Source organism: Sus scrofa, chromosome X (genome assembly GCF_054392235.1).
Source record: "Sus scrofa isolate SSC_HxYL_T2T_F1_AM1 chromosome X, Sscrofa_HxYL_maternal_Yorkshire_Landrace_v2.0, whole genome shotgun sequence".
Lineage (NCBI taxonomy): Eukaryota > Metazoa > Chordata > Mammalia > Artiodactyla > Suidae > Sus > Sus scrofa.
This window is the reverse complement of record NC_139401.1, coordinates 73,971,226-73,991,039: the sequence shown is the minus strand read 5'-3', so window position 1 is coordinate 73,991,039 and position 19,814 is coordinate 73,971,226. Positions and strand designations below refer to the sequence as shown.

At 37.9% G+C, this 19,814-nt stretch overlaps 1 protein-coding gene across 5 annotated transcripts in view; it reads right to left on the bottom strand.

Annotated features, from left to right (window-relative positions):
- TENT5D (terminal nucleotidyltransferase 5D) overlaps positions 1-19,814 on the bottom strand; it is a 90,751-nt gene that overhangs the window by 42,479 nt on the left and 28,458 nt on the right. For 2 of the 5 annotated variants that reach the window (XM_085006779.1, XM_085006781.1), the window contains one exon: positions 15,373-15,470. The exons of 2 other annotated variants lie outside the window; for them this stretch is intronic. The gene's annotated coding sequence lies outside the window, so the exon portion shown is untranslated. Of the gene's footprint in view, positions 1-6,232; positions 8,311-15,372; positions 15,471-19,814 lie in introns of those variants that run through there. One more of the 5 variants, XR_014834755.1, reaches the window with a different exon arrangement.

The window sequence follows — 19,814 nt, the reverse complement described above, 5'->3', positions numbered from 1 at the left end:
TTAAAAACAAAGAAAAAATATTAAAAGCTATATCAATATATATAAAAATATTAAAAGCTATAGACTGCTATATCAAAAGCTAACTGTAACTGCAAACAAAAAATCTACTACAGATACACACAAAAAAAGAAAAAAGCAATCCAAACACAACACTAAAGATAGTCATCAATCACAAGGGAAAAGAACAAAAGAGGAAGGAAGAAAAAAGATCTACAATAACGAATTCAAAACAATTTAATATGGCAATAAGAAATACATATCAATAACTACCTTAAATGTGAATGGATTAAATGTTTCAACCAAAAAACATAGTCTGGCTGAATGGATGGTAAAACAAGACCTATATCTATGCTGTCTACAAGAGACCCATCTCAGATCTAGGGAAACATACAGACTGAAAGTGAGAGGATGGATAAAGGTATTCTATGCAAATGATAATCAAAAGAATGATGGAGTATCAATACCATATCAGACAAAATAGACTTTAAAATAAACACAGTTACAAGAGACAGAAAAGGACACTACATACTAATCAAAGAATCAATCTCAGAAGATACAACAATTGTAAATAAATATGTACCCAACATAGGAGCACCTCAAAAACATAAGACGACTGCTAACAGCAATAAAAGGAGAAATTGACAATAGCCCAGCAATAGTAAGGGACTTTAACATCGCACTTACAGCAATGGACAGATCATCCAGACAGAAAATCAATAAGGAAACACAGGCCTTAAATGGCACATCAGACCAGATGGACTTAATGAATATTTATAAAGCATTCCATCTGAAAGTAGCAGAATATACATTCTTTTCAAGCACAAGTGGAACATTCTTCTGGATAGATCACATGCTGAGCAAGAAATCAACCCTCAGTAAATTTAAGAACGTTGAAATCATATCAAGCATAATATTATAAGCTTCTAAATCAACTACAGGAAAAAAAAAGTAAAAAAAAACCAAACACCTGGAGGCTAAACAATATGCTACTAAACAACCAATGATTCACTGAAGAAATCAAAGAGGAAATAAAAAAGTACTGGAAGAAAATGAAAATGCAAACACAACAATCCAAAATCTATGGGATGCTGCAAAAACAGTTCTAAGAGGGAAGTTTATAGTGATACAATCTTACCACAAGAGACAAGAAAAATCTCAAACAACCTAACTTTAACCTAAAGCAACTACTGAGAGAAAAACAAACTCCAAAGTTAGTATAAGGAGGGAAATCATAAAAATAATTAGAAACAAATGAAACAGAGACAAAAATAGAAAAGACCAATGAAATTAAATGTTGGTTCTTTGAAAAGATAAACAGAATTGAAATTCCTTTAATCAGACTGATAAGAAAAGGAGAGGGCTCAAATCAAGAAAATTGGAAATGAAAAAGAAGAAATTATAACTGACACCAAAGAAATACAAAGAATCATAATTGACAATTACAAGCAACTATATGCCAATAAAATGGACAGCCTAGATGAAATGAATAAATCCTTAGAAAGGTACAATTTTATAAGACTGAACCAGGAAGAAACAGAAAATATGAATTAATCACAATACTGACACTAAAACTGTGATTTAAAAACATTCAACACTCAAAAGTCCAGGACTAGATGTCTTCACATGTGAATTCTACCAAACATTTAGAGAAGAGTTAACACCTATCCTTCTGACACTATTCCAAAATTCAGAGAGGAAGGAATATTCCCAAACTCATTTTATTAGGCCACCATCACCCTGATACCAAAACAAAAGATGCTACAAAAAGAATATTACTGGCCAATACCATTAATGAGCATAGATGCAAAAATCCTCAACAAATTAGCAAACTGAATCCACCAATACATTTAAAGGATGATACAATGTGATTAAGTCGGCTTTATCCCAGGGATGCCAGGATTTTTCAATACCTGCAATTCAATCAGTGTGATACTGATTGGAGAATAAAAACCACATGACCATCTCAGTAGGTGCAGAAAAAGCTTTTGACAAAATTCAACACTCATTTATTACAAAAACTCTCCAGAAAGTTGGCATAGGAACCTACCTCACATAGGTTCATACAATAAAGACCATGCATGACAAACACACAGCTAATATAATACTCAACAGTGAAAAGATGAAAGCAATTCCTCTAAGATCAGGAACAAGACAAAGATGTCCATTCTCACCATTTTTATTAGACTTTTGGAATTTCTAGCAATGATAATCAGAGAAAACAGAGAAATAAAATAATCGAAATTAGAAAAGAAGTAAAACTGTCACTGTTTTCAGATGCCATAATACTATACATAGAAAAATCCTGGAGCTCATACCAGAAAACTACCAGAGATCATTAATGAATTTGGTAAAGTTGTAGTTAAAAAAAATAATATACAGAACTCTCTTGCATTCATATACATTAAGAACAAAATATCAAAAAGAGAAATTAAGGAAACAATCCTATTTACCACTGCATCAAAAAGAATAAATTAAGTAGGAATAAACCTACCTAAGGAGGAAAATGACCTATACTTTGAAAACTATGTTAATAAAAGAAAATGAAGATGACACAAACAGGTAGAAAGATATACCATGTATTGGATTAGAAAAATCGCAATTGGTCAGAATGACTATATTACCCAAGACAATCTACATATTAAATGCAATTCCTATCAATTTACTAATGGTATTTGTCACTGAACTAGGATTTCTTTTTGCAATGTCTATAGCAAGTGGAAATTCCCAGGTGAGTAATTGAACCTGTGATATAGCAGTGACAACAGCAGATTCTTAACCTTCTGAGCCACCAGGGAACTCCAGAACCAATTTTTTTTTTTTTTTTTGCTTTTTAGGGCCACACCTGCAGCATATGGAGGTTCCCAGGCTAGGGGTCAAATCAGAGCTGCTAGCCTACTCCACAGCCACAGCAATGCCAGAACCGAGCCGCATCTGCAAACTACACCACAGCTCACAGCAATGCCAGATTCTTAACCCACTGAGCAAGGTCAGGGATCAAACATTCAACCTCATGATTCCTAGTCAGATTCGTTTACACTGCACTGTGGTGGGAAGTCCCAGAATCAAAATTTTAAATATTTGTATGGAAGCACAAAATACCCCAAATACCCAAAGCAGTCTTGACAAAAAAAAATGGAGCTGGAGGAATCAGGCTACCTGATTTCAGATTATAATACGAACCTAGAGTAATTGACAGTATGATACCGGCACAAAAACAAAACACAAATAAGTGGAACAGGATAGAGAGCACCTATGGTCAATTAATCTATGACAAAGGATGCAAAAATACACAATAAGTGGTGCTGGGAAAACTGGACAGCTACATGTGAAAGAATAAAATTAGAATATTCTTTAACACCATACACACAAATAAACTCAAAATGCATTAAGGACCTAAAAGTAAGGCTAGACACTATAAAAGTCTTAGAGGTAAACATAGGCAGAACACTTTTTGAAATAAATAAATAAATAAATTGCAGCAATATCTTTTTGAATCCACCTCCGAGAGTAATGAAAATTAAAAAAAAATAAACAAATGGGACCAAATTAAACGCAAAAGTTTTTGCACAGCAAAGGAAACATAAACAAAATGAAAAGACAACCCACAGAATAGGACAAAATGTTTGCAAATTAAGTGACAGACAAGGGATTAATCTCCAAAATAAATAAACAGCTCATGCAGCTCCATATCAAAAATAAACAAACAACCCAACCAAAAATAAGAAGATCTACATATTCATTTCACCAAAGAAGACACATAGATGGCCAAAATGCACATGAAAAGATGCAACATTAATAATTATTAGAGAAGTGAAAATCAAAATATCAATGGGATAACACCTCACACTAGTCAGAATGGTAATCATTAAAAAGTCTACAATAGGAGTTCCTGTTGTGGCACAGCGGAAACAAATATGACTAGGAACCATGAGGTTGTGGGTTCCATCCCTGGACTTACTCAGTGGGTTAAGGATCCGGCATTGCTGTGAGCTGTGGTGTAGGTCATAGATGTGGCTCGGACCTGGTGTTGCTGGGGCTCTGGCATAGGCCGGTGGCTGCAGCTGCAATTAGACCCCTAGCCTGGGAACCTCCATATGCCATGGCTGCAGCCCTAAAAAGACAAAAAGACAAAAAAAAAGTCTACAATAAATGCTGGAGAGGATGTGGAAAAATAGGAACCTTCTTACACTGTTGGTGGGAATGTATATTTGTGCAACCACTATGGAGAACAGTATGGAGGTTCCTTAAAAAACTAAAAATAGAACAACCATATGATCTAGTAATCCTACTCCTAGGCATATATATCTGGAGAAAACCATCATTTGAAAAGATTCCTGCACCCCAATGTTCACTGCAGCACTATTTACAATAGCCAAAGCATGGAAGTATTCTAAATGTATAACAACAGATGGATGGATAAAGAGGATATGGTACATATATACATTGGAATATTACTCAGCCATAAAAAAGAATGGAATAATGCCATTTGAAGCAATATCAATGGGGCTAGAGATTACCATTCTAAATTAAGTAAATCAGAGAAAGGCAAATGTCATATGAGATCTCTTATATGTAGAACTCTAAAAAAATGATGAAAATCAACTTATTTACAAAATGGACTCACAGGTTTCAAAACAAACTTAAGGTTACCAAAGGGGAAACATGTCACGAGACATATTTTTATAATATTTTCTTATCCTCTTTGCTGAAAACTCTATCTTGTCCTGCTTTCCTTTACCCCATCCTCCTGCTTGAAAAACAGTCGCAGTGACGGTGAATGACTTAAGCTTAAGAACAAAGACCTAAAGGCATAAGTTATTCATAGGGTCAGCTGAATGAGGACTTAATGCGTTGGTCTAGGCAGATTGGCACACCGTTTGCACAGCATGATATGTCCTCTTAAGAATAAAAGAGGAGCCCCATAGCTCCAAGGGATTTATGAGGGGTCATTAGCTGGATATGCATTAGCAAAGAAGAACCAAGGTGCAAACCTAGGCACACTGGGTTGCTGCAGATAGGCACACCTGTCTGCAGAAGCACAATGGTGATTCTCTAGATGCTATGCATAGACAGCTGATGCCAAGCTTCCTCAAAAGCTAATGATTGTTAAATGCCTAAAGGTCAGAATAAAAGCTTAATCAGCAACCAGCTATGTGACTTTTAAAATAACTTAAAAAAAAAACCTATATCTTGCACCTACAACCCCCTTCTCACGTGGCATAATCCTAAAAAACACAATAAAAGCAGTGTGGTTTCTTAAGGCAGTGCTCTTGGTCCCTGAGACCTTGAGTCCGCCGGTTCCCACCTTTACTTAAGATAAATGTTTCTGTGTCTTGTTTTATGTTAACTTTTTTCGTTAAGTTTCACAGCACCCTTTCTTCAGCCCCATCCTGCTGAGCTGGTCTCGGCAGAAACATAGGTGGTCAGGGATAAATTAGGAAGTTGGGATCAACATACCACTATATATAAAATAATCAACAAGCATCTACTGTAGAGCACAAGGAGCCCAACTCAATATTCTGTAATAACCTATATGGGAAAAGAATCTGAAAAAGAATGAATATATGTGTATATATGTATATAGATCTGAATCACTTGTTGTTCACCCTGGAACTAACAAAACAATGTAAAACAACTATACTCCAGTAAAATTTTTAAAAATAAAAAAAATTTAAAAATGAAACAAGATTATAGGATTAAAAATATATTCATCAGACTTGGAAGTTAGATAAATAACAACAATGATAAATAACAATAGCAGTTTCTGTGGAGTTGAAGAGAAAATCAGATTGCAGTGAACCATAAATTCCTTTATTCATTCAACAGATGTTTTATTGAGCACCTCTATTTGCCAAGCTTAATGCTATATACTGAGCATAGACAGGCGGACAAAATAGACATGTTTCTCTCATTAGAGAGCTTTTACCATGTGGGTAGATACCTACTTCACCAATGCTATGGACAATGGAGAATAACAATTTTAATGAAGATTTTTTTTAAATTAAGGAAATGACTTGATACTATTTTCCTTGTTGGAGAAAAGAAATGTTATATTTTAAATTATGAGCAATATAGAAGATTATATATTTATACACACACACATGCGCACACACTTTGCCTCCCCTCCTTTTCCCCATTTTAATAAATGGCATGAAGAAAAGAAAGGGATTTAAAATGAAACTGTACTGTACAAAACAAAGCAAGAATCTATTATAAGAAAGAATCTATTATAAAACATTAGAATTTTTATTAGGTACACAAATACCGACCACACATGATGGCATTTACAGTCAAAAGAAATGTCAGCAAGAATAAAGTCATAGTATTAAATCATAATTGCATAAATTAACTGTAGTGCATATTGTACTATAGTAATAATCTCATAGGCACCTCCTATTGCTATTGTGGTGAGTTCAAGTGTTGCCAGTATCCACTTAAAAGGCAGTATGACACTAATCATCTCCATGTGAATAGTTTATCTCACCAGTGAATTGCATATCACAGTAAAAAGTGATCTCTTTCGGATTTCAAGATTTTTCATCATGTTTGGTGCAATAACGTAAACCTTGAATAACACCATGGAAATCATACGAAGTGTGACTAGTGATGCTAAAAGTTCTCCCAAGAAACAGAGAAAAAGTCTTATAAATGACATTACAAGAAAAAATTAAATTTCTTTGTATGCACCATAGATTAAGGTTTGAGCCCCGATTTGCATAGGGGGTGAAGAAAGTTATTTCAGAGGCAGCACAAAACATCCTGGGTCTTGGGAATCTGAAAAGGGCGTTGAGGGCAGACACACAGCTGAAATTACCCAGGGGGTGGAGAAAGTTATCTCTGAAGCAGTACGGAGGGGCAGGATTCTGCAAGGGACCTCCTGTGCAGGCACAAAGCCACAATCTCCATACAAGCTGGAGAAAGTTACCTTAGAAACAAGGAAGGATTCTCTGAGGCTGTAAGGAGCCTTCTTGGTGGGTGCAGAGCTGCAATTTGCCTAGCGGGCAGAAGATGATTTTGGAAACAGTGCAGACTGTCCAGGATACTGCAAGGGGCCACCTGAGCTAACAGAGAGCCACAAATTACCTAGCGGGTAGAAAAAGTTATTTCTGAAGTATGGTGGAGGGGCTGAATTCCACAAGGGGCCTCCTGGGTGGGCACAAAGTCATGATTTCCCTACAAGGTAGAGAAAGTTACTTCAGAAACAGGGAAATATCCTGGGAGTCTCAAGGGGCCTTCTGGGCAGGCACAGAGCTGCAACTTGCCATGGGGACAGAGGGTGGAATGTCTGGGATTCTGTAAGGGGTCTTCTGGAGTGGGTGCAGAGACAAAAATTTCCTAGAGGGCAGAGAAAGATATCTCAGAAGTCGTGCAAAGGATCCTGGAAATCTGCAAGAGGCCTTCTTTGTGGGTGAAGAGATGTGAAAAGCCCATTGAAATGGTAAAGCTATTTCAGAAACAGTGCAAAATGTCCTGGGAGTCACGAAAGGCCTGGTGGGCAGGCGAAGAGCCACAATCCTCATAAGGGGTGAAGAAGGTGAACTTGGAAACAGGACAAAGGATTCTGAGAGTCTCAGGAGGTCAGATGGGCAGGTGGAAAGCCCCAAAAGGCTCAGTGAAGGGGCAAAAGGAACCTGAAAACAACACACACAGCCTGGGAGACACAAACAGCCTGGCAGATTGACAGAGTGATCGTGGGAATAGCACAAGCTCCATGATCCCTGCCAACAACAATCAAGCAGGGGACCACAGAATTAGTGGATGTTGCATGGCTAGCCAAAGGAATGGAGAGGGGCCTGCCTGTGCATATTTTTACTTCACAATGTCTTTAGGAAACACTTTATCATCAGCCCAGTAGGAGGAGGAACTGTTGGAAATGTGCAGGCCTTACAGCTACAGAGAAAGCCTCTTAGCAATAATTAGGGAGCATCCCCTGTCTCAGGGGCTACAGAGAACACTCCCAGGACACCTGCCTCTCCGGCTACAGAGAGCAGTCCCTAGAGCCTCTCCAACAAAGGGAGGGACTGCAGGATCAACTGCTGACATTGCTATTTATAGGAAAATGTCCTGAAAGCTATCTGGAAGCAGGAGGGGTCACAGGATCCAGTCCTAAACCCCCACCTCCTGCCACAAAAGCAATCCTGTGACCTATAAACCACTGCCAACACTTACACGGACTCCATTCCTAACAGCCACCCAGCTTCAGGAGAGGTAGCATAAAAGTACTGCTCCCATCACGTGATCTAGGTACAGGTGGGCCACTCCCACCCCTGAGAACTCGAAGATGAGGCATCAGCTGCTGTATCTACATACCTGTCATCAAGGGGACAACAAATATAGAAAGATATTATGAGATGACCAAGAAATAGCTTTCAGAAAAAGGAACAAGACAAAAACACACAAAAACAAGTAATTGAAAGGAAATAGGTAATCTATCTGAAAAAGTATCCAATTCAGAGTGATAGCAAACATTATCCAAGACCTTAGAAAAAATGGAGACACAGAGAAATTATGAGAGATGTTTAACAAAGAGCTAGGAGACCTAAAGAACAAGGAAACGAAGGTGGATAGCACAATATCTGAAATGAAGAATACATTAGAAGGAATCAACAGCAGGATAATGGATGCAGAAGAATGATTAAGTGACATGGAAGACAGAGTGGTGGAAATTACTTCCACAGAAAAAAATAAAGAAAAAGGAATGTAAAGAACTGAGGAAAGTCTAAGAGATCTCTGGGAGAATATCAAATGTATGAACATTTGCATCATAGTAGTTCCAGAAGGAGAAGAGAGAAAGGGCCAGAGAAAATATCTGAAGAGATTACAGCTGAAAATGTCCCTAATATGGGAAAGGAAACATTCACTCAAGTTGAGGAAGCACAGAGAATCCCACACAGGATAAACCCAAAGAGAAACACAGCAAGAAACATAGTAATCAAACTGACAAAAATTAAACACAAAGAAAAAAAGTTAATGCCACAGGGAAAAGCAACAGATAACATACAAAGGAACCCCCACAAGGAAAACAGCTGATCTTTCAGTACAGACTCTGCAAGCTAGAAGGGAGTGGCAAGATATATTTAAGGTGATGAAGGGAAAGAACCCAGAACCAAGAATACTATACCCAGCAAGGCTCTTATTCAGATTCGATGGAGAGATCAAAGGCTTTTCAGACAAGTAAAAGCTAAAAGAATTCATCACCTCCAAAATATTTTGACAACAACTACTAAAGGAACTTTTCTAAACAGAAAAGAAAAAAGCCACATTTAGAAATAAGACAATTTCAAATTAGAAAACTCACTGGTAAAAACAAAGATAATATAAAGGTAGAAAATCACCTATTGACAAAAATTATATAAAAACTAGCAGGCATGAGAAAAGGAGAAGACACATGGAGAACATTGAACATGCACTTGAAAATAAGAGAACTGCAAACCCAAACAATTCTGTATGCACATAGATGGTCATATCCAAATCTAATGGGAACCACAAACCAAAAACTATAATAGACACACAAATAAAAAAGAAAAAGCAATCTGAACACAACAATAAAGATAGTCAACAAATCAAGACAAGGAAAATAAAGAAGGGTAGGGAAAAAAAAGACCCAAAGTAGCAATCCAAAGCAATTAACAAAATGGCAATAAATACGTATTATCCATAATCGTACTGAATGTAAATAGATTAAATGTTCCAATAAAAAGATACACAGACTGGCTGAGAAGATTAAAAAAAAAGACCCCATATATATGCTGTTTACAATAGACCCACTTCAGACCCACACAGACTGAAAGTGAGGGAATGTAAGAAGATTATTACATGCACATGGAAATCAAAGGAAAGTAAGAGTAGCAATATTCATATCAGACAAAATAGCTCTAAAATAAAATCACAAGAGACAAAGGACACTACATAATGATAAAAAGATCAAACTAAGAAGAACATATAACAATTGTAAATATATATGTACCTAATATAGAAGCACTTCAATATATGAGGCAACTGTTGACAGCCATAAAAGGAGAATTGATTGCAATACAATAACAGTGGGGGAATTTCACATACCAATTACATCAAGACACAGATAATCCAGAAAGAATCAACAAGGAAACACAGGCATTAAATGACACCTTAGATCAGATAGATTTAACTGATTTTTTTTTTCGTCTTTTTTTTTGCCTTTTCTAGGGCTGCACCCATGGCATATGGAGGTTCCCAGGCTAGGGGTCTAATCAGAGCTGTAGCCGCTGGCCTACACCAGAGCCACAGCAATGCGGGATCCAAGCCACATCTGCAATCTACACCACAGCTCACAGCAATGCCAGATCCTTAACCTACTGAACAAGGCCAGGGATTGAACCTGCAACCTCATGGTTCCTAGTCGGATTCATTAACCACTGTGCCATGAAGGGAACTCACAGATTTAACTGATGTTTATAGAACTTTCTATACCAAATAAGCAGAATATTCATTCTTCTCAAGAGCACTTAGAACATTCTCCATGATAGATCATATCTTAGGCCACAGATCAAGCCTTGGTAAATTTTAAAAAGTAGAAATTATCCCATGCATTTTCTCTGACCACAATGCTATGAGAATAGACATCAAACACAAGGAAAAAAAACTCACAAACTTCTGGAACCTAACAGTATGCTACTGAACAACCAGTGGATCATTGAAATCAAAGAGGAAATCAAAAGATAGAGAAAAATGATGACAAAGATACAACCCAGACACAGTAAAAGCAGTTCTGAAAGGGAAGTTTACAGCAATGCAATATTATCTCAGGAAAGAAGAAAAAAGCTCAAATAAACAACCTAAACTTAGACCTAAAATAATTAGAGAAGGAAGAACCGGAAAAGCCCAAATTAGCAAAATGAAAGAAATCATAAAGATCGAAGCAGAAATAAATGGAACAGAGACACAGGAAACAATAAAATTAATGAAAACAAAAGTTGTTTCTTTGAAAAGAGCAATGAAATTGATAAACCCTTAGCTAGACTCATCAAGAAAAAAAAAGGGGAAAGGGCTCAAATCAATAAAATTAGATATGAAAAAGGAGAAATTACAACAGATTCCACAGAAATACAAAGGATCATAAGAGACTACTATAAGCAACTATATACCAATAAAATGGACAACCTAGAAGTGGACAGATTATCACAAAGATACAATCTACAAAGACTGAACTAGGAAGAAATTGAAAGTATGAACACAGACCAATCACCAGTACCAAAATTGAAAATGTGATTACAAACTTTATAAAAATCCAGAACCCAATGGCTACACAGGCAAATTCTATCAAACATTCAGAGTTAATACCTATTCTTCTAAAACTGTTTAAAAAATAGCAGAGGAAGAAACACTCTCAAGCTATGAGTCCAGAATCACCCTGATACCAAAACCAGACAAGCATACCACAAAAAAAGAAAATTACAGACCAATATCATTGATGAACATAGATGCAAATATCCTCAGCAACATACTAGCAAAATACTAGCAAACCAAATCCAAATATATATTAAAAGGATCATACACCATGATCAAGTGGGATTTATCCCAGGGATGCAAGGATTCTTTAATATCTGCATATCAATCAATGTGATACATCACATCAACAAACTGAAAAATAAAAACCATATGATCATCTCAATAGATGCAGAAAAGGCTTTTGCCAAAATTCAACACCCGTTTCTAATAAAAACTCTACACAGAGTGCACATAGAGGCAACCTACCTCAATAGAATAAAAACCATATATGAAAAACTCACAGCTAACATCATTCTCAATGGTGAAAAATTGAAAACATTTCCCCTAAGATCAGGAACAAGACAAGGATATCCACTTTTACCACTATAATTTGACATATTTTTGGAAGTCCTAGCCATGACAATCAGAGAAAAAAAATAAATAAAAGGAATCCACATTAGAAAAGAAGAAGTAAAACTGTCACTGTTTGCAGATGACATGATACTAAACCTAGGAAACCTTAAAGACATCACCGGAAAACTGTTAGATCTCATCAATGAATTTGGCAAAGTTGCAGGCTACAAAATTAATACACTGAAATCAACTGCATTTCTATGTACTAACAATGAAAGATCAGAAAGAGAAATCAGGAATTCCCACTGTGACTCAGTGGGAATGAATCTGACTGGCATGCATGAGGACATAGGTTCTATCTCTGGCCTTGTTTAGCAGGTTAAAGATCCAGCATTGCCCTGAGCTGTGGTGTAGGTTGCAGACAGGGCTTGAATATGGTGTTGCTATGGCTGTGTCTGCAGCTGTGGCCAGTGCCTACAGCTCCAATTAGACCCCTAGCCAGGAAACCTCCATATGCCATGGATGTGACCCTAAAAAGACAAAAAAAAAAAGAAAAAATAGAAATCAGAGAAACCATCCCATTTTCAATCACATCAAAAAGAATAAAATACCTAGGAGAAAAATATATAAAATACCTAAAGAGACAAAAGAGCTATACTGTGAACTATAAGAAACTGATTGAAAAAAATCAAAGATGACACAAACAGATGGAAAGATATACCATGCTCTTGGATTGGAAGATTCAATATTGTCAAAATGACTACCCAAGGCAATCTATAGATTCAATGCAATCCTTATCAAATTACCAAGGACATTCTTCACAGAACTAGAACAGAATGTTTTAAAATTCGTATGGAAACACAAGAGACCCAGAATAGCCAAAGCTATATTAAAAAAGAAAAATGAAAGTGGAGGAATCAAGGTTCATGACTACAGAAAATACTACAAAGCTACAGTCATGAAAACAATATGGTACTGGCACAAAAACAGACATAGAGATCAATGGAACAGGATAGAAAGCCCAGAAATAAAGCCAAGTGCCTATTGTCAACTAATCTATGACAAAGGAAGCAAGAACATACAGGAAGAAAGATAGTCTCTTCAATAAATGGTGCTTGGAAAACTGGAAAGCTACATATAAAAGAATGAAAATAGAACACTATCTAACACCATACACAAAAATTAATTTAAAATGGATTAAATACCTAAATACAAGGCCAGATACTATAAAACTCTTAGAGGAAAACAGGCAAAACACTCTTTGACATAAATCACAGCAATATCTTGTTTGATCCATCTTCTAAACAATAAATAAAGACAATGGCAATAAAGACACAAATAAATCAATGGGACCTAATTAAACTCAAAAGCTTTTGTACAACAAAGGAAACCATTAAAAAAATCCAACCCACAGAATGGGAGAAAATCTTTGCAAACAAAGCAAAAGACAAGGGACTAATCTCCAAAATATAAAAACAATTCATACAACTCAACAACAACAACAAAAAATGCCAACTGAAAAATGGGCAGCAGATCTAAATAGACATTTCTCCAAAGAAGACATAGGGATGACCAATGGGCACATAAAAAATGGTCAACATTATTAATTATTAGAGAAATGCAAATCTAAACTACAGTGAGGTACCACTTCCCAGCAGTCAGAATGGCTATCATTAAGAAGTCAACAAACACCAAATGCTGGAGAGGGTGTGGAGAAAAAGGTACCCTCCTTCACTGTTGGTGGGAATGTAAATTGGTATAACCACTAAGGAAAACATTATGGAGGTTCCTCAGAAAACTAAATATAGAACCACCATATGATCCAGCAATCCCACTCTTGGGCATATATTTGGACGAAAGTATAATTCAATGGTACATGCACACTTATGTTCATTGCAACACTATCCACAATAGTCAAGACATGGAGACAACCTAAATGTTCACTGACATATGAATATATTGAGAAGATGTGATAAATATATATAATGGAATACTACTCAGCCATAAAAAGAACAAAATAATGGCATTTGCAGCAACATGGACGGAACTAGAGATTTTCATACTAATTGAAATGTCAGAAAGAGAAATTTACCATATGACATCACTTGCACGTGAAATCTAAAATATGACACAAATGAATCTATATACAAAACAGAAACGGACTCTCATAGAGAATAGATTTGTGGCTGCAAAGGGGGATGGGGAGGGAGTGGGATGTAAAGGGAATTTGGGGTTGGTAGATGCTATACTTTTAGAATGGATAAGCAATGAAGTCCTACTATATAGCACAGGTAACTTTATCCAATCCCTGGATAAAACATGATGGAAGATAGGATGAGAAAAGTTTACACACACACACACACTTGGGTCACTATGCTGTACAGAAGAAATCTAATTCAACTATACTCTAATACAAAATTAAGAAAATCATTGAGGAGAAAGGATACCTGTCTGAATAGGTTCTTAATGCACACAAAAGTTCCCTATTCCGGAAAAAAAATGCCATAAAAGACATTTATTAGTAAGAAAGAGAAGCAAGCATGAAGATATAAGGCAGGAAGTGACAGGCTAACTCTACTGTTTAGTGCAAATGTAGTCAGATTTATAATCAGAACTGTCCTTATCTTATAGAGCTGCTAATCCCTGAGTCTTGAAGGGAAATGAAATGCACCAGCTGTACATTTTTTGGTTGTACAACAAGAAGTCATGGACGATGAGAACCCTTTTTTTTAGGATTGTTTCCAAAGTTAGTACATTACTAATAAGGTACTAACTTTGAATTTTCCTTTGACATTGTCCAATGTCCCTGGAAACCCAGAACCCCAAGAATTCAACAATGAAGACATCAAGATGATCTACTTGCTCCCAAACACAACTCTAATTCATTGGTAGATTAGGATTGCATAAGGACCTTTAAGGCTCATTACAAATGGTACTCTATGGAAAGGGTTGTCAACATTATGAAAGAGAACCCCAATAGAAAAAATTCATAAAAGTCTGGAAGGATTATCATTGATGGTACAGTAAAAGCCATGAAATCCATCAAGCCTGACATAATAAATTCTTGCTGGAGAAAACTGTGTTCAGATGCTGTGCATGACTTCAGAGAATTTTTGACAGAGCCAATCAGAAAAATCTTGAAAGAGACTGTGGATATGGCAAAAAAAAAGTAGAGGGTGAAGGGTTTTAAGATATGGATCTTGGAAAAATTCAAGAGCTAATATAAACCACACCAGAGGAATTAACGGAAGACAACTTGATGGAGATGAGTGCTTGAGAAGCAGTGCCAGATGATGAGGAAGAAAATGCAGAAAAAAAGCAGTGCCAAAACTAAAATTGATTTTGACAGACTTGCAGAAGGGTGGTGATTATTCAAGACTGCTTTTTACTTCTCTTACAACATGGACACTTCTATGATACAGGCACCAAAACTAAAGCAAATGGTGGAAAAAGAATTGGAACCAGATAGAAACATTTTTAGAGAAATGGAAAAGGGAAAAAGTAAGACTGAAATTACAATGCATTTCCATAAAGTTACACCACCAAGTGTACCTGCTTCTCTGCCTCCCCTCCAACTGTCTCCAGCTCTTCTTCCTCTGACACTCCTGAGACAGCAAGAAAAACGCTTTCTCAACCTCCTCCTCTTCAGCCTACTCAACACAAAGAATATGAGGATGAAGGCCTTTCTGATGATTCACCTACACTTAATAAATAGTGAATAATCATCTTTACATAGAGTTAATAAACAACTGGGAGTTCTTGTCATGGCTCAGTGGTTAATGAATCTGACTAGGAACCATGATGTTGTGGGTTCAATCCCTGGCCTTGCTCAATGGGTTAAGGATCTGACATTGCCGTGAGCTGTGATGTAGGTTGCAGAAGTGGCTCAGATCCCACATTGCTGTGGCTGTGGTGTAGGCTGGTGGCTACGGTTCCGATTAGACCCCTAGCCTGGGAATCTCCATATGCCACGGGTGCAGTCCTAGAAAAGACAAAAAAAAAAAGACAAAAAAAACTTATCTGTTACATATATGTGTGTTTGTGTGAAAATCTAATAACTGTACTGAAAGAAGTGTTTGAGAAATTTTTGTGTCATCATCATTGTCTAAGCATTCATCACGTAGAACCTCATGTGCAAGATTTGTATTGAAGTACACAGCCTATCATTACATAGGCATAAGATGAGTGATATTTAATATAAGATTAATAATGCATTAGTTTTCTTATTTATAATTTAGCTTACAAAGAATTATCTTACTGTATAGTACACCTCTCTCAATTGTAAAAACTGCATATCAACCTATAATCACACATACTTTTTTTAAATGTAACAATGTTTTCAATACTGTATTATGACTATGTCTATAATACTGTATTCCTCAAAAATTTTATAAGGATTCATTCATTAGAGTACAGGCTAGGCTACTGAAAGCAATCGTATTGCTGCATCTTCGTTATCAATGTGCGAATCTTTCTACCTATAAAAACAAGAATTTTTTTTTTTTTTTTTTTTTGTCTTTTTGCCATTTCTTGGGCCACTCCTGTGGCATATGGAGTTCCTAGGCTAGGGGTCAAATCGGAGCTGCAGCCACCGGCCTACGCCAGAGCCACAGCAATGCTGAATCCGAGCTGCGTCTGCGACCTACACCACAGCTCATGGCAACGCCGGATCGTTAACCCACTGAGCAAGGGCAGGGATCGAACCCGCAACCTCATTGTTCCTAGTCGGATTTGTTAACCACTGCGCCACGACGGGAACTAAGAATTTCTTATTCACATTATGTTTTCACTTTTGATGTCTGGTGTTAGTAACATGTATAATATCTACAGTGTTTTCTGTTATATAAGGGTAATATTAATGTGGGTACTGACGGATGATTCATCTTATAAATAGACAATTTATACTTTGATATCAATACAGTATAGTACTCTAAACATATTTTCTTTATAATTTTCTAAATATGTTCTTTCCTCTAGCTTACTTTAAGAATACAGCATATAGGAGTTCCTGTTGTGGCTCAGTGGTTAATGAACCTGGCTAGTATCCATGAGGATGCAGGTTCAATCCCTGGTCTTGCTAAGTGGGTTATGGATCTGGCATTGCCATAAGCTGTGGTATAGGTAACAGATGTGGCTTGGATTTCACATTGCTGTGGCTGTGGCATAGGCTGGCAGCTACAGCTCCAATTCGACCCCTAGCCTGGGAACCTCCATATGCCACACGTGTGGCCCTAAAATGATAAAAAAATGCAGTATATAATACATATAACATACAAAATACGTGTTAATCAGTGGTTTATGTTATAGGTAAGACTCCAAAGGTCAACTGTGTTTATAGGATTCCTTCACGTTTGGAGACTGAGTACTTATCTTCCTTTTCATTTTGAATATCATGTACTACCATAATGTATAACTTGAAATGGGGAGTGGGAGCAAGATGATGGAGGAGTAAGAGGTCATGAACACCTTCTCCCACAAACACATCAAAAAAACACATCTACATGTAAAACGACTCACACAGAACATCAACTGCATGCTGGCAGAACTTAAACCTCCAAAAGGGGCGAGAAACTCTTGACATAACTGGGTAGAACAAAAGAAAACGAGAGAGAGAAAAGGAATCAGGACTGGACTAGCACTCCCAAGAGGGAGCTGTGAAGGAGAAAAGGAACCCACATCCTGGGAAGCCACCTAACTGATGAAAGATCAGATGAGTTGGCAGGACATCAAAGTCACTGAGAAAAGCATAGCGGCTGGACTGAGAACAGCAAAGCAGAGTGAGAGCTGCACAGACCATCTGAACCACTGGCCCGGACACCACAGCCTGAGATGCTCGGTTGGGGGCTGGGCACTGAGACTCTGGCTCTAAAGGTCATTCCCAAGGAGAGAGCTGGGGATAGCATGAGGGGCTAAGGAGCAGTGCACCATGGCAGAGGGATCCCGGGAGAAGGTCTGGACCCACAGGAGAGGCAAGGCACCATTGTTGGGTAAGGGAGAGGAGGAGGGGTGGGCTGCCATAGGAAACTCCCTGCCCTGGAGTGTGCACGTGCCAACGGGCTTAGAGGGCAGGGCAGCTCTGCAGAGGCTATGGGTGGCGAGAAGCCTCTTGCTCATTTAAGGGAAATTGTGCAAGCTACAAGTGGCCAGGGACCTATTGTGTGGGCTAAGGGCATAAGGGGGCTAAGCACATAGGGGGCTAAGCATGAAGCTTTCCACCACTGGGAGCCTGTGAGTGGGCTCCACCTGCAACCCAGGTCACCTCAAGGGGTAGAAAAAAAAGAAAAAAAGGGCATTGCAACCAAGCACCATGCACTGTTGTTCTCACTCCCCTGGGAACACACCCCTCCTGCAGCTTCCACTACCAATTACTCTGGGTAACCCCCAGACACTTGGTCACTGTCCTTTCGCAAGACCCTACAGCTAGGAACAGCTGGTACAGCACCTCCTGCATGGGCTAAGTGGGACAGTGTGCCTCTTGTGTGGTATGCAGGCTGTGGCAGCAAACCACTGCAGTTATCCTTAATTCCAGATGTGGGCATGGCCCACTGCCACTGGGGTTACCTGGACAAAAATCACTTGCGGCCACATTCACCTCAAGGGAAGCACAGAAGAGGGCATTGTGAATGAATACCACCTGTTGGTGCTCTCACACACCTGGGAACACACCTGCCCTGCTGCTGCCACTGCCAATCATTCCAGGCAGTACCCACATGACTAATCTCTGTCACTTCCCAGGATCCTGCAACTAGGAACAGCCTGTACAGCACCTCCTATGTGTGCTAAGTAAGATGGGTTGCTTCATGCATGGTCTACAGGTGGTGGGGGCAAAACACCACAGTTAGCACTGACTCCAGAGATGGTCCTGGCCCGCTACCACTAGGAATCCCTGAACAGGCACCACCTATGGTTCCCATCACCTCAGCAGAGGGCATTGCAATTGAACACAAGCTGTTGTTGCTCTCACTCCCCTGGGAACTCACGCAACCTGCTGCTGCTACTGCCAAATGCTCTGCTCACCTTGAAGATCTGCCTAGAGCTTATTACCATTTCCTAGGGCCCTGCAACTAGGAGTAGCCTGTGCCACTTTCCTGCAGGTCCTTGCTGCTTTTAAGAGAAGGGAGTGGCAAGATATATTTAAAGTGCTGAAAAGAAAAAAATTTGCAACCTAGAATACTCTATCCAGCAAGAATATCATTTAAATTAGGAAGGGAAATAACGAATTTCTCTAACAACCAAAAGCTAAAAGAGTACAGCAATACTAAACCCATTCTAAAAGAAATACTGAAAGGCCTTCTCTAAATTAAAAAAAGACAGAGATAAAAAAAAGAAAAAAAGAAGAATTAGGATGGAGGATACCACAATTGGAAAGCAATCACTTAAATATGCCAGCATACAGATATAAACATGAAGATGATGAAAAAAAAAAAAGACATCAAAATCATAGAATGTGGGGAAGGAAAATAAGAAAATATAGATTCTTTTTTTTATTTTAATGATGTGTCTGAGCATATATGACTATCAGGCAAAAGCAAGCAGATATAGGAAGGGATTAAATTGCTTAAAAAATAGGTCAACCGCAAATCAAAACCAAACATTACCTTCACAAAAACTGAAAATAAAAGTACTCAAGCATAAAAGAAATGGAAACCATCCAACCAATAAAAGAAGAAAAGAGAGACAGTCACAATTGGAAAACAAGGTTTAAAATGGCAATAAACACATATCTATCAATCATCACCTTAAATGTCAATGGACTAAGTGCTCCAATCAAAAGACACAGAGTGGCAGATTGGACAAAAAAGCAAAAACCTTCAATCTGCTGCCTACAAGAAATGCACCTTAGGGCAAAGGACACTTCAAGATTGAAAGTGAGGGGATGGGAAAAGAAATTTCATGCCAATGGACCAGACCAGAAACCAGGAGTTGGAATACTCATATCAGACAAGTAGACTTTAAAATGAAGGCCATAAAGAAAGACAAAGAAGGACACTATC